This window comes from Oncorhynchus keta, chromosome 18, assembly GCF_023373465.1.
Source record: "Oncorhynchus keta strain PuntledgeMale-10-30-2019 chromosome 18, Oket_V2, whole genome shotgun sequence".
NCBI lineage: Eukaryota > Metazoa > Chordata > Actinopteri > Salmoniformes > Salmonidae > Oncorhynchus > Oncorhynchus keta.
In genome coordinates this window covers 9,454,654-9,467,606 of record NC_068438.1, presented here as the reverse complement: position 1 = coordinate 9,467,606, position 12,953 = coordinate 9,454,654, and the positions used below count along the sequence as shown (strand labels likewise).

Here is a 12,953-nt window from a genome sequence, read left to right as displayed (position 1 = left end):
ATTGTTAGATATTACTTGTTAGATATTACTGCACTGTCAGAGCTAGAAACACAAGCATTTCACTACACCCAAAATAACATCTGCTAAACATGTGTATGTGACCAATACAATTTGATTTGATTTAAATGTCAACAGTGTAATTCCCTTGTCTTCTTGTGCGCAGCATCATGTCCTACCAAAACATAATCGGTAGACACTTGGAGCTGGCTTAGAACATTTTCTATTTAGCCAGATTAATCTATTTCAATAGTTGATATACTGTCGCAATCTACAGAAGGAGGCATTGAGACAACACTTGCCTTGCTTTAGTTTGACTTTCTGGGAAGGTTGCATTGTAAGTCCTGCTACAATGTAACATTGTAACAGCTTCCACTACATTATAAACAATGTAACACTGTATCATTTCTGTCTTCATTAGGCCTGCCAAAGTATCCTTATTCTTATATCCTATCATGGAGTTGTGTTTGAAGACTACTCAATACAATTAATCTGATCCATTCATTCATAGATTACCCGCCCTCACCCTCGCGTCTAGCTACATTCCTTACAAGCTATTTAGCTATTTTGTTCAGATAATTTGAAACAGGTTTTTTAACCAGAATATTTTAGTCTACCAAAATGTTATCCAAATCTGGCGTAGTACTAATACCTTTGACATTTTGTCACCGCTTGTGTTACAGGAAACTTTGAAGAAGCAGAGCTTTTTCCTCTTCACCAAGACAATGTTTAACAATAATGCCATTCAGCTGAAATGCAAGTACTATCTTGGAGAAATTACAAGATTATGTTAATAATACTGTTATTTGATCAAATGGTTGTTTTATGCTACAATATAGGGTTCTTAGAACTCTATTGTGTCTGTGTGAACTGAGAGGAGCTTCTGAGATTGAACTCTAGCAACTGATTTATGATCGTCTTGTTGTCTCTCGGAGCCCGCATTCCATAGAATGAGTTGGTGTTTGTGTGCCGGGAGGTACCAAGGTGGAGATGGCTCCGGTATGGATAATGATGAGAGGAACTTTGTTTTGGGGGTCAGACCCTGGTTTCTACACAATGAAAACAGTCTTATTTTTTATTTTATTTTATTTTTTGTAAATTGAGAAGGGTATGGTGCCTAGGATCGAGCCTTAGGGTACTCCCTTGGTGACAGGCAGTGCCTGGGACAGCAGATGTTCTGACTCTATACACTGCACTCTTAGAGAGAGCTAGTAAGCAAACCAGGCCAAAGACCCCTCAGAGACATCAATACTCCTGAGCCGGCACACAAGAATGGAATGGTCTTCCACAGGTATTCCCAAACTGGGGTACGCGCAACGTCGTCGGGGGTACGCCAAATAAAAATGTGATTCACATCTGGCCAAAAGTATGTGGACACCTGCTCAACGAACATCTCATTCCAAAATCATGGGCATTGTCATGTCATTGGCATCATTAAAGGTGAAGACGGTTATTTAATCAAATCAAGTCTGTGTAATAATTACTATGTGATTAAACTAATCATGTACATTTTTTAACTAGGAAGTCAGGGCACCACAGCAAGTCTAAAGATTACGAAGTTATAATTTTCAGAACAGAACTCTTCAGATATTTTAATATCTGATCAATTAGTCTTCCATTAATGAATTATTCTTTACCTCATGTCAGTCTCATCTGAATGTCGTAAATGGTTGGTTATTTGCACAAACCCAGCCTTTACTATAAATAATCCATACACCAATTGGCTTAATCCTTTATTTACTAACTAAATAATCACAGAAATGCATAAACAAACAGTAAATATTAGTTACTAACAAGGATAGGGAAGGTTCCCTAGTGCGCTAAGCCAATATGACGGCTTGGTGGACAAAGGGAAGAAGTTGTGGACTGAGACAGAAGCGGGATCACTACACACAGTTGATAATTACATTAATTGAAATGCTAATCCTTTGCACATGAACGCTCACTCATTCGGGAATAGTTGCAATCAATATATATTTACGCCCATGTGTCGTTGTGATCTTTTCTGTTGGAATCCGGTCCGGCTGCTGGAGAGTTCATCCAGTCTCTCTCTCTGTTTCCCTGAAGATCAAAGTATTTCATGGTTAGAATGGATACTTCAGAGTACCATTCAAAAATGTTCTCATAGATTAGATGTTTCGGCGGTTGTTGGTATTCTCGTCCCAGGTTTACATAATTTCTAGCTGCAGACTAGTAATTAGTATCTAAGATTTGCTCTTATTCTGTAGGGATAGATGGTCTCAGAGTTTTAACTATTTCCAGCTGTGTAGCCAATGCTCAACGGGGTATGGTTATGAATTCAATAACTATTCGCAATCCCAGCTCATGCTGTGGTTTTGCTTAGTCTTGGTACTCAAACCTGTCTCACCTCAGCTTACACCGAGGTATGCGTGGTCTGGAGAGGATTTACCTCAGGGGGGGGGGTTTATTCGTAATAATAGAAAATGCGGTTCCATGATGCCAGATCATGTCTGTGCTCACAGGGGCGGGCCAATGACTTAGTTAAACTTTAAAGGGAATACAATTCTCTCACATTAAAGTTTTGACATCACATTACATCATTTCACAAATGGTTTAATTTTTACTCATTAATTTTATACAAGAATTAGATGCAAACACCATAATTGAGAAACATTCACATTCAGAGATATAGTTATGTGTGTTTCCTGTCCTTCGTGAGGTCACCAAATGAAACACACTTAACACAACTGTCCCTTAAGTGTCCACAGACATTTCCCACATTCTCACAAGTGGACATATAGTTTCATTTTCCCATTTTGGGTATTTAAGTGTTCGGCCACGTGAAATCCTTTGTTCACTCTGTTGGCTCTCTTTGCATGAAAAGGGGGAGAAAGTCTCCGCCAGGAATTTACAACCTGAGATAACAGAACCTGGATGTAGGAGAGAGTGAGAAGCCATGATCTATACCCAGAAAGGGCCACGTCATGACAGCATTAATATGGGATTGGTCCGCCCTTTTCTGCTATAACAGTCTCTACTCTTCTGGGAAGGCTTTCCACTAGATGCTGGAACATTTCTGTGGAGACTTCATCCATTCATTCATCCACAAGAGCATTAGTGAGGTTGGGCACTGACGTTGGGCGATTAGGCCTGGCTTGCAGTCGGCATTCCAAATCATCCCAAAGGTTTTCAATGTGTTTGAGGTCAGGGCTCTGTGCAGGTAAGCCAAGTTCTTCCCCACCGATCCTGACAAACCATTTCTGTATGGATCTTGCTTTGTGCACAGGGGCATTGTTGTGCTGAAATAGGAAAGGGCCTTCCCCAAACTGTTGCCACAAAGTTGGAAGCACAGAATCGTCTAGAAAATCATTGCAAGGGGCCTAGCCCGAACCATAAAAAACTGCCCCAGATCATTATTCCTCCTCCACCAAACTTTACAGTTGGCACTATGCATTCGGGCAGGTAGCGTTCTCCTGGCATACGCCAAACCCAGATTAGTCCGTAGGACTGCCAGATTGTGAAGAGTGATTAACCACTCCAGAGAACATGTTTCCACTGCTCCAGAGTCCAATGGCGGTGAGCTTTACACCACTCCAGCCAACGCTTCACATTGTGCATGGTGATTTTGGTTTTTTTGTGTGCAGCTGCTCGGCCATGGAAACCCACTTCATGAAGTTCCCCATGAACAGTTATTGTGCTGACGTTGCTTCCAGAGGCAGTTTGTAACTCAATAGTGAGTGTTGCAACCGAGGACTGACAATTTTTACACGCTACGTGCTTGTCACGCCCTGACCTTAGAGATCCTTTTAATTCTCTATTTGGTTAGGTCAGGGTGTGACTAGGGTGGGAAATCTATGTTTTCTATTTCTTTGTTGGCCTGGTATGGTTCCCAATCCTAGGCAGGTGTCTATCATTGTCTCTGATTAGGGATCATATTTAGGCAGCCATTGACCCACCTTTTGTTTGTGGGATCTTGTTTTTGTGTAGCTGCCTGTGAGCAGGCCAGAACGTCACGTTTCCTTTTCTTCTGTATTGTTTTTTGTGAGTTGCATATTTATTAAACATTTGGAACTCTAAGTACACTGAGCCTTGGTCCATTCATTCCAACGATCGTGACAGTGCTTCAGCACTCGGCGGTCCTGTTCTGTAAGATTGTGTGGCCTACAACTTCGCGTCTGAGCCATTGTTGCTCCTAGATGTTTCCACTTCACAACAACAGCACTTACAGTTGACCGGGGCAGCTCTAGCAGGGCAGAAATGTTATGAACGGACTAGTTGGAAAGGTGGCATCCGATGACGTAGCCATGTTGAAAGTCACTGACCGCTTCAGTAAGGCCATTCTACTGCCAATATTTGTCTATGGAGATTGCATGGCTTTGTGTTCGATTTAAAACACCCGTCAGCAACAGGTGTGGCTGAAATAGCCACACCTGTTGAAAAAAAGAAAAGGCCCACTAATTTGAAGGGGTGTCCAGATACACTTGGCCAAAAGTATCTAATGGTAATGTGTAACAATAAATTGGGACTTTATTAACACAAGCTGATCTTCATTTTATCACAAATAACTAATTGCACTATTTTATATAAGGAAAATAATAGCATTTTTTTTGCGCCATGAAGGTGTAGGCTATGTAGATGTTCCAAAGGTCTGCATCAGTGGCTTGTAGGCTGTGTGGAAGGAAGGAGATGCTAAATGTTTTTATGTTAATTGACGTTCAATTACCGTGAGACCTACAGTTGTTTGCGTGACAATCACTGGCTGATGAAATTTCGTGACCACCACAGCCCTAGGTGTGTGCCTTTCCAAATCATGCCCAATCAATTGAATTTACCACAGGTGGAATTACAATCAAGTTGTGGAAACATCTCAAGGATGATCAATGGAAACAGGATGCACCTGAGCTCAATTTCGAGTCTCATAGCAAAGGGTCTGAATAATGTTTCTCAATCAGAGGCAGGTGTCAGTCTTTGACTCTGGTTGGGAGCCATATTTAGGTAGCCTGTTTTCTATTGTGTTTTGTGGGTGGTTGTACCCTGTCTCAGTGTTTTCACGTGACTGTCACGTTCTGACCTTAGTTCCTTTTTTTATGTCTTTATTTTAGTTGGGCAGGGCATGAGTTGGGGTGAGCATTCTATGTTGTTTTTCTATGTTTTGTTCTGTTATATTTCTATGTGTTGGGCCTAGTATGGTTCTCAAGCAGAGGCAAGTGTCAGTCATTGACTCTGGTTCGGAGCCATATTTAGGTAGCCTGTTTTCTCTTGTGTTTTGTGGGTGGTTATACCCTGTCTTAGTGTTTTCACCATACGGGACTGTTTCTGTTGTTTGTTTGTACTTTTGTTATTTTGTTCAGTGTTCTGTTGATTTATTAAATATATAATTATGGACACTTATCACGCTACACATTGGTCTGATCCTTGCTACTCCTCCTCTGAAGAAGAGGAATTTCATTACAGCTACCCAAGAATAGTAAAGCCCCCTTTACTGGCTCAAATAGCTGACCAATCAGCCTGTTACCAACCCTTATTAAACATTTGGAAAAAATTGTGTTTGACCAGATACAATGCTATTTTACAGTAAACAAATTGACAACAGACTTTCAGCACACTTATATGGAAGGACATTCAACAAGCACAACACTTAAACAAATGACTGATGATTGGTTGAGAGAAATTGATGATAAAAAGATTGGGGGAGCTGTCTTGTTAGTCTTCAGTGTGGCTTTTGACATTATCGATCATAGTCTGCTGCTGGAAAAACGTATGTGTTATGGCTTTACACCCCCTACTATAATGTGGATAAAGACTTACCTGTTTAACAGAACGGAGGGTTTCTTTAATGAAAGCCTCTCCAACATAATCCAGGTAGAATCAGGAATTCCCCAGGGAAGCTGTCTTTGAGCAAAGCCAATGTGTCTATGTATGCGGATGACTGAACACTATACACGTCAGCTACTACAGCGACTGAAATAAGAGCTGCAGTTAGTTTCAGAATGGGTGACAAAGAATAAGTTAGTCCTAAATATTTCCAAAACTAAAAGCATTGTGTTTGGGACAAATCATTCACTAAACCCTAAACCTCAAGTAAATCTTGTAATGAATAATGTGGAAATTGAGCAAGCTGAGGTGACTAACCCTGGATTGTGAACTGTCATGGTCCAAACGTGTTGATACAACAGTAGCAAAGGTGGGGAGAAGTCTGCCCATAATAAAGTGCTGTTCTATATTCTTAACACTATCAACAAGGCAGGTCCTACAGGCCCTAGTTTTGTCGCACCTGGACTACTGTTCAGTTGTGTGGTCAGGTGCCACAAAGAGACACTTAGGAAAATTACAATTGGTTCAGAACAGGGCAACATGGCTGGCCCTTAAATGTACATGGAGAGCTAACATTAATAATATGCATATCAATCTCTCATGGCTCAAAGTGTAGGAGAGATTGACTTCATCACTACTTGTTTTTGTAAGAAGTGTTGAAAAGCTGAATGCACTGAGCAGTCTGTTTAAACTACTAGCACACAGCTTAGACACCTATGCATACTCCACAAGACATGTCACCGGTCTCTTCACAATCCCCAAGTCCAGAACAGATTAAGGGAGGCGCACAGTACTACATAGAGCCATGACTACTTGGAACTTTATTCCATATCAGGTACCCGATGCAAGAGTAGAATCAGATAAAAAAAATACACCTCATGGAACAGCAGGTACTGTGAAGAGAAACACACACAGGTACAGACAAACACATACACACACACGCTAGCACACGCACTCTAAACACGCTAACGTTGTGGTATGGTGGTATTATACATTTTGTATTGTAGATACACTACCGGTCAAAAGTTTTAGAACACCTACTCATTCAAGGGTTTTTCTTTATTTTTAAAAACTATTTTCTAAATTGTAGAATAATAGTGAAAACATTCGAACTATGAAATAACATACATGGAAATACGTAGTAACCAAAAATGTGTTAAACAAATCAAAATGAATTTTACATTTGACATTCTTCAAATAGTTACCCTTTACCTTGATAACAGCTTTGCACACTCTTGGCATTATCTCAACCAACTTCACCTGGAATGCTTTTCCAACAGTCTTGAAGGAGTTCCCACATATGCTGAGCACTTGTTGGCTGCTTTTCCTTCACTCTGCGGTTCGAATCATCCCAAACCATCTCAATTTGGTTGAGGACAGGGGATTGTGGAGGCCAGTTCATCTGATGCAGCACTCCATCACTCTCCTTCTTGGTAAAATAGCCCTTACACAGCCTGGAGGTACAGTGCCTTGCGAAAGTATTCGGCCCCCTTGAACTTTGCGACCTTTTGCCACATTTCAGGCTTCAAACATAAAGATATAAAACTGTATTTTTTTGTGAAAAGTCTACAACAAGTGGGACACAATCATGAAGTGGAACGACATTTATTGGATATTTCAAACTTTTTTAACAAATCAAAAACTGAAACATTGGGCGTGCAAAATTATTCAGGCCCTTTACTTTCAGTGCAGCAAACTCTCTCCAGAAGTTCAGTGAGGATCTCTGAATGATCCAATGTTGACCTAAATGACTAATGATGATAAATGCAATCCACCTGTGTGTAATCAAGTCTCCATATAAATCCACCTACACTGTGATAGTCTCAGAGATCCGTTAAAAGCGCAGAGAGCATCATGAAGAACAAGGAACACACCAGGCAGGTCTGAGATACTGTTGTGAAGAAGTTTAAAGTCGGATTTGGATACAAAAAGATTTCCCAAGCTTTAAACATCCCAAGGAGCACTGTGCAAGCGATAATATTGAAATGGAAGGAGTATCAGACCACTGCAAATCTACCAAGACCTGGCCGTCCCTCTAAACTTTCAGCTCATACAAGGAGAAGACTGATCAGAGATGCAGCCAAGAGGCCCATGTTCACTCTGGATGAACTGCAGAGATCTACAGCTGAGGTGGGAGACTCTGTCCATAGGACAACAATCAGTCGTATATTGCACAAATCTGGCCTTTATGGAAGAGTGGCAAGAAGAAAGCCATTTCTTAAAGATATCCATAAAAAGTGTTGTTTAAAGTTTGCCACAAGCCACCTGGGAGACACACCAAACATGTGGAAGAAGGTGCTCTGGTCAGATGAAACCAAAATTGAACTTTTTGGCAACAATGCAAAACGTTATGTTTGGCGTAAAAGCAACACAGCTCATCACCCTGAACACACCATCCCCACTGTCAAACATGGTGGTGGCAGCATCGTGGTTTGGGCCTGCTTTTCTTCAGCAGGGACAGGAGAGGGAGAGAACTAACAACAGTGTATTTTCTCTGGGAATGATGGGCTGCAAAGACTGTGACACATACTGTCTATATGATGATGGTTAGACGTTGTTGTGTAAGGATGCCCACAGGAAAAGCTGGTTTTCTGTGGAGTCACACCTGGAATGAAACTTTGAGAACTTTGAACCAGAGCTGATTTACCTCAATGCAGATTCCCTGTCTCCTGCCCTTGATTCAATGACCACTGTATCTGCTGTACCAGATATACAGATCAGAATGAGACAGACAATACATCTCAACCAAAAGCTTCCTGTTGCACTCCTATTGCCCCACCTACGTATCACAGCGTTGATGGTAATGACAGCCATTTCCATAACTCATAAGGGTTGCCTATCTTTCAAACACAGAACTAGCTGTGAAGTAGTGTGCAACATGGGCCTGGTTTCGTATGCTTAAATAGAAGAACAGAATGAATATATAATATAAAAGTCACAGTCACAAACAACACAGTTTTATGACGAGCAGAGGTAGTTAGTTAGTGTTCTCATAACACGTTTGAGGAATGAATAAAACAGAAGGGCTGAAATGAGACAAGCATGCTGATTCATAGCTTAGCCATGGGGAAGATTGGCACCTTTTTGGCACGTTTTGATGCTTTTTAAAAGGCTGATTAAGTGGTGGTGTAGGGTGTATTATCATCTTCCATGAGTGCAGAGTTGCTTGATGTAGTACAAGCTGTCATGCCACCCACCAACCCCTCTGTAACCAGTGGTGACCCAGTCATTCAGGGCAGGTGGGCCCCACATTTTTAGCATGGTTTTTGTTTTTTTTTGGGGGGTTGCCTGTTTTGCATGTTATTTTGGCATTAATACATGTCACATATCAGTTTGAAAACAATGTAGACAAATATAATACTAATTGAATTAATAAAGCTGCATACAAATTGCTTTCTTGAGTAAGGCAGCTCCAAAAGGCAGATGTTTCAGCCTACCTAGCTCAGTGCTTTCTGTGGTGTTGGGGCAGCCAGCAGAATATACGGAGCGTAGGGGTTGGTTATGTTCTCTAGTTGCGCTGTGATTGTCTCAGTGTTCTGTCACTTGTGGGGACACTACGTCACAGCCAAATCTAAGAATAGACATCAAAAAATCAAGCCCCTTGGGTGTTGCCATAAATTTACATTAGAACTTCCCATCCAAGACGTCTTAATGTCATGGGCCACAGATAGAATTCCGTCAAATCACGTTATATCTACAGTAGCTTTGATTGGACTGACATGGCAACATCATACTAAATCTTAGCTATCAGTCAACATGATGAAACAAGTCGACAATCTACTGGCAAATACTTTTTAAATCCTTGTCATATGAAGAGCAATAATGAAGAGAAATTATAGATAAAACATATCGGTGCTCATCGGCCATTGGACATAAACACTACACAACAAGTTAGAAATAGCAAGTTTAACAATGAGTGGTTTGGAAGGAATCAGTGGCTAAGTGCAAGCATTGTAAAGCCATCACTAGCCTGGCATTCAATGAAATGGGTGTGTGGTCCCAAGTCGGCGTTTAAGAGTCTCTTTTTTATGGTCTCTTTTTAGGCTCCTGAGCGTCCTCGGTGGTCTAAGACACTGCATCTTAGTGCAAGAGGTGTCACTGCAGTACCTGGTTCAAATTCAGGCTGCATCACATCTGGCCATGATTGGAAGTCCCATAGGGTGGCGCACAATTGGTCCAGCGTTGTCTTAACTTAACTGTTCTTAACTGACTTGCCTAGTAAAATATAAAAAACATTAAACATTGGCCATGCTGTCAATCCAGCATAATTTCTGCCACTCTCAAAACATCTGTTAACTCAGAACTGGGAAATCTGACTTCAGTGAGTTCAAGGCAACTGGGAACTTGGGCAAAAACAAGCTCTGACTGGGAAAATACTTCTTGAAAGGTCATCCAACACAGTATTGTAAGTTGGGAACTCGGGCCTTTTTCTAGAGCTCCGGCCTGAAGGTCACTGACGTCATGATTCGACCTTGTTATTTTCCGAGTCCCCAGTTGTCTTGAAAGCACCATAAATCCAGAGAGTGAAAGACTTTGATGACAAAATTTGCGCACAAAGGTCCGCCGCACCACCTTCCTGTTCAAGTGAGCTCAGCACAACAAGGTGAGTCCAAAAATGTATTGTATGCTGCTGCATAAATGATGTAATATGCCAGGGCTCCTGGCTGTAGCTAAGAAAGTACTACTAAGTGTATGTTGAGTAGTAAGCTGTTAGTAGCCTATGTGCCTCAACCTAATAATTTGGTTTATTTTCCCCTCTTAATTTCGCCTACTGTTCTGACTTGGTGGTGCACATGTAGCCTATAACCTGTTTTTGAGAAATGTAATCATTGAATATCGTAAGAGCTTTCATTGTCTGTTTATTATGCCTCCTTTATTTATACTACGATTCTGACTTGGTGTACAGGGAGAACACTGTAAGAACGGCCCATGTTCTGAATTCTGTTGCTGTACATTTCAAAAGTTCTGAACAAATAGTTATATTGACTTCATCCGTCCTAGCTCGCTCATTAATGTCTTAATCGAAATTACGGATTGCCTCTTATCCTCTTGTCGTCACCTTTGGCCATAGTTTGTACATCTCAATTGTCAGTAGAAACCATGTTTTTTAAACAAGTCAGCCATATCAGCTCAGTTTTTTTTAAAGGCAGTAAACAAGGCTGAATTAACTGTTTTATTGCCAGGCAAGGCTCCTCTTATAGCCAGGTGTAGCAGTGGTAAGATGTTGGGACTGCTGTTGGGACTCTGCTGTTAGGACAGCTATGTATCCCCCTAACAGTTTGTGGACACCGTCTGTCACCATTATAGTGAAATTAATGTATTGTTCAGTGATGTGTTCTGTGGTGGCCTCGCCAGCATTTTTTGGTTTGCCCCACAAAGATTGACATGCTAAAATCGCCACTGCCTGTAACGTACACCAAAGGAGATCACACCAATCCACCTCATCCGCCGATGTCGCACTTCCACTCAATGGAAGGGAACACGATGGTGGTCTCCGTTTTGCTCTACAACCCCCGCTAGTATTACAGGACTAGTCTGAACGTAACCCATACAAACAAATGGAGGAAAGGAGGTACTGTAATTTTGTGCCCAAAGAAAGAAGTTACATTTGTGAAACAATATATATATATATATATATATTTCCTGAGCTTTTTTACATCTCCTAGATATAGGACAGACGCTTCAAAACCTTGTTTCTTATGATCTATTTTTTGACCGTCCTTTTTACATTTATGAATGTGTTATTTAATGCGTTTCTATGGGCTTTAGTAGTAAAGGCCAAAAACGTAATATCTTTTTCAAATTCTTTCTTTAAATGTTTTTTTTATATACCTAAGGGGGTACTAAAATTCTAAACCAAATGGCTAAATGATGCATGGTATGAGCATCTTAAAACAATTCCATGTCAGCTTACTTATTTATTAACGTTTCGACCCTTAGTTCTTCACCGGGCATCCATAGACCTAAGGGTCAAAACGTTGTTAATAAATATCATCTGGGAGCAGCAGTGTGCAGCTTTTTCCTTTCTGTTTTCCATGAGTTTGCATACAACTCCAGCACCTACGGAAAGTACCTGGATGTGTGTATGTTCTTCAGCCTTTGTACACAGGTTACTTATTTAGCCATAATTTGTAACTATTTTAAGCTATAAATAAATAGATAAACAGTGTCAAAGCGAATAAATAAATAGATAAACAGTGTTGATGCGATGGGTCAAGCTTAGCCTCCACATAGCCTATATTATAAGATAAAAGCACCTACGTCTATAGAGTGATAAACACTGTTAAATCGCCTCTAAACTTACCTTTAACTTAATGTATATGAGTGGTCGTGTTTGCCTTGACTTTGCCCAACAATCCACTGGAGCATCCGTCACCTGTTTGTTCATTGATCTACCCGGTCCATCAGCATCATCTCAAAGGTTTTTGTTCCTGCCTTCCAGGTCCGCTCTGCACCCAGGTAAGTCCGATGACACGCCCCGATTACCACCTGTTTGCTCACCCAATTGGTGGCTGACTTCGACCTTACGCCCTGACGAGTGGTGTCTCATTTTATTGTCTCTAGTCCTTCCTCCGCGATCACGCCCCCTTGAACAGCCGCTCTCTCGTTGCTCTGGAAACAACCCGGGTACCTGTGCTTGGCATCAGCCGCTGTTCTGTGTTCTTCTCCTTTTGCCCATGCAGTGTGTGTTACTGTAATTTAATTATACCAATATGTATTCATTAACTGAATTCCCTCAATCTATTTTATGAGAATTTGTAAGATTCTTGTTTGCATAAAATAGACGGAGACCAGTCTTTTCAATAATAGGAAACAGAATTTATTCTCGGAGCGCGCTGCCACGTTACCACGAGCAACAGTTTATATACAATAATATGACGTAATTTCATTGCTTAACAGAATCCCCTCCTCTCGACCGGGACAAAGGGAACTTTAAAAGTTCATTCTGACCCCCCTAGCACATACACAGGACACACAACACAACTGAATTAACTTTTGAACCCTCAACATTATCGATCACCACTAGCTGAGTTCTAATTAACAGAAAACCTAGGAATGCAATCACTGTCTTATCTAAAACACCCCAGAGCTAAGTTTCGTCGGTTCAACCATAGGTTAACTACCTTATCTGTTTACTTAATCCACAACCCATTTCTTTCTTCCTAGTTGGAATGGTGTTC

At 41.0% G+C, this 12,953-nt stretch overlaps 1 protein-coding gene across 1 annotated transcript in view; it reads right to left on the bottom strand.

Moving 5' to 3' along the window:
• LOC118397201 (synaptosomal-associated protein 25-like) overlaps positions 1–12,255 on the bottom strand; it is a 43,372-nt gene extending 31,117 nt beyond the window's left edge. The window contains exon 1 of the mRNA XM_052467359.1: positions 12,077–12,255. The gene's annotated coding sequence lies outside the window, so the exon portion shown is untranslated. The remainder of the gene's footprint in view (positions 1–12,076) is intronic.
• Positions 12,256–12,953: the final 698 nt, after the last annotated feature.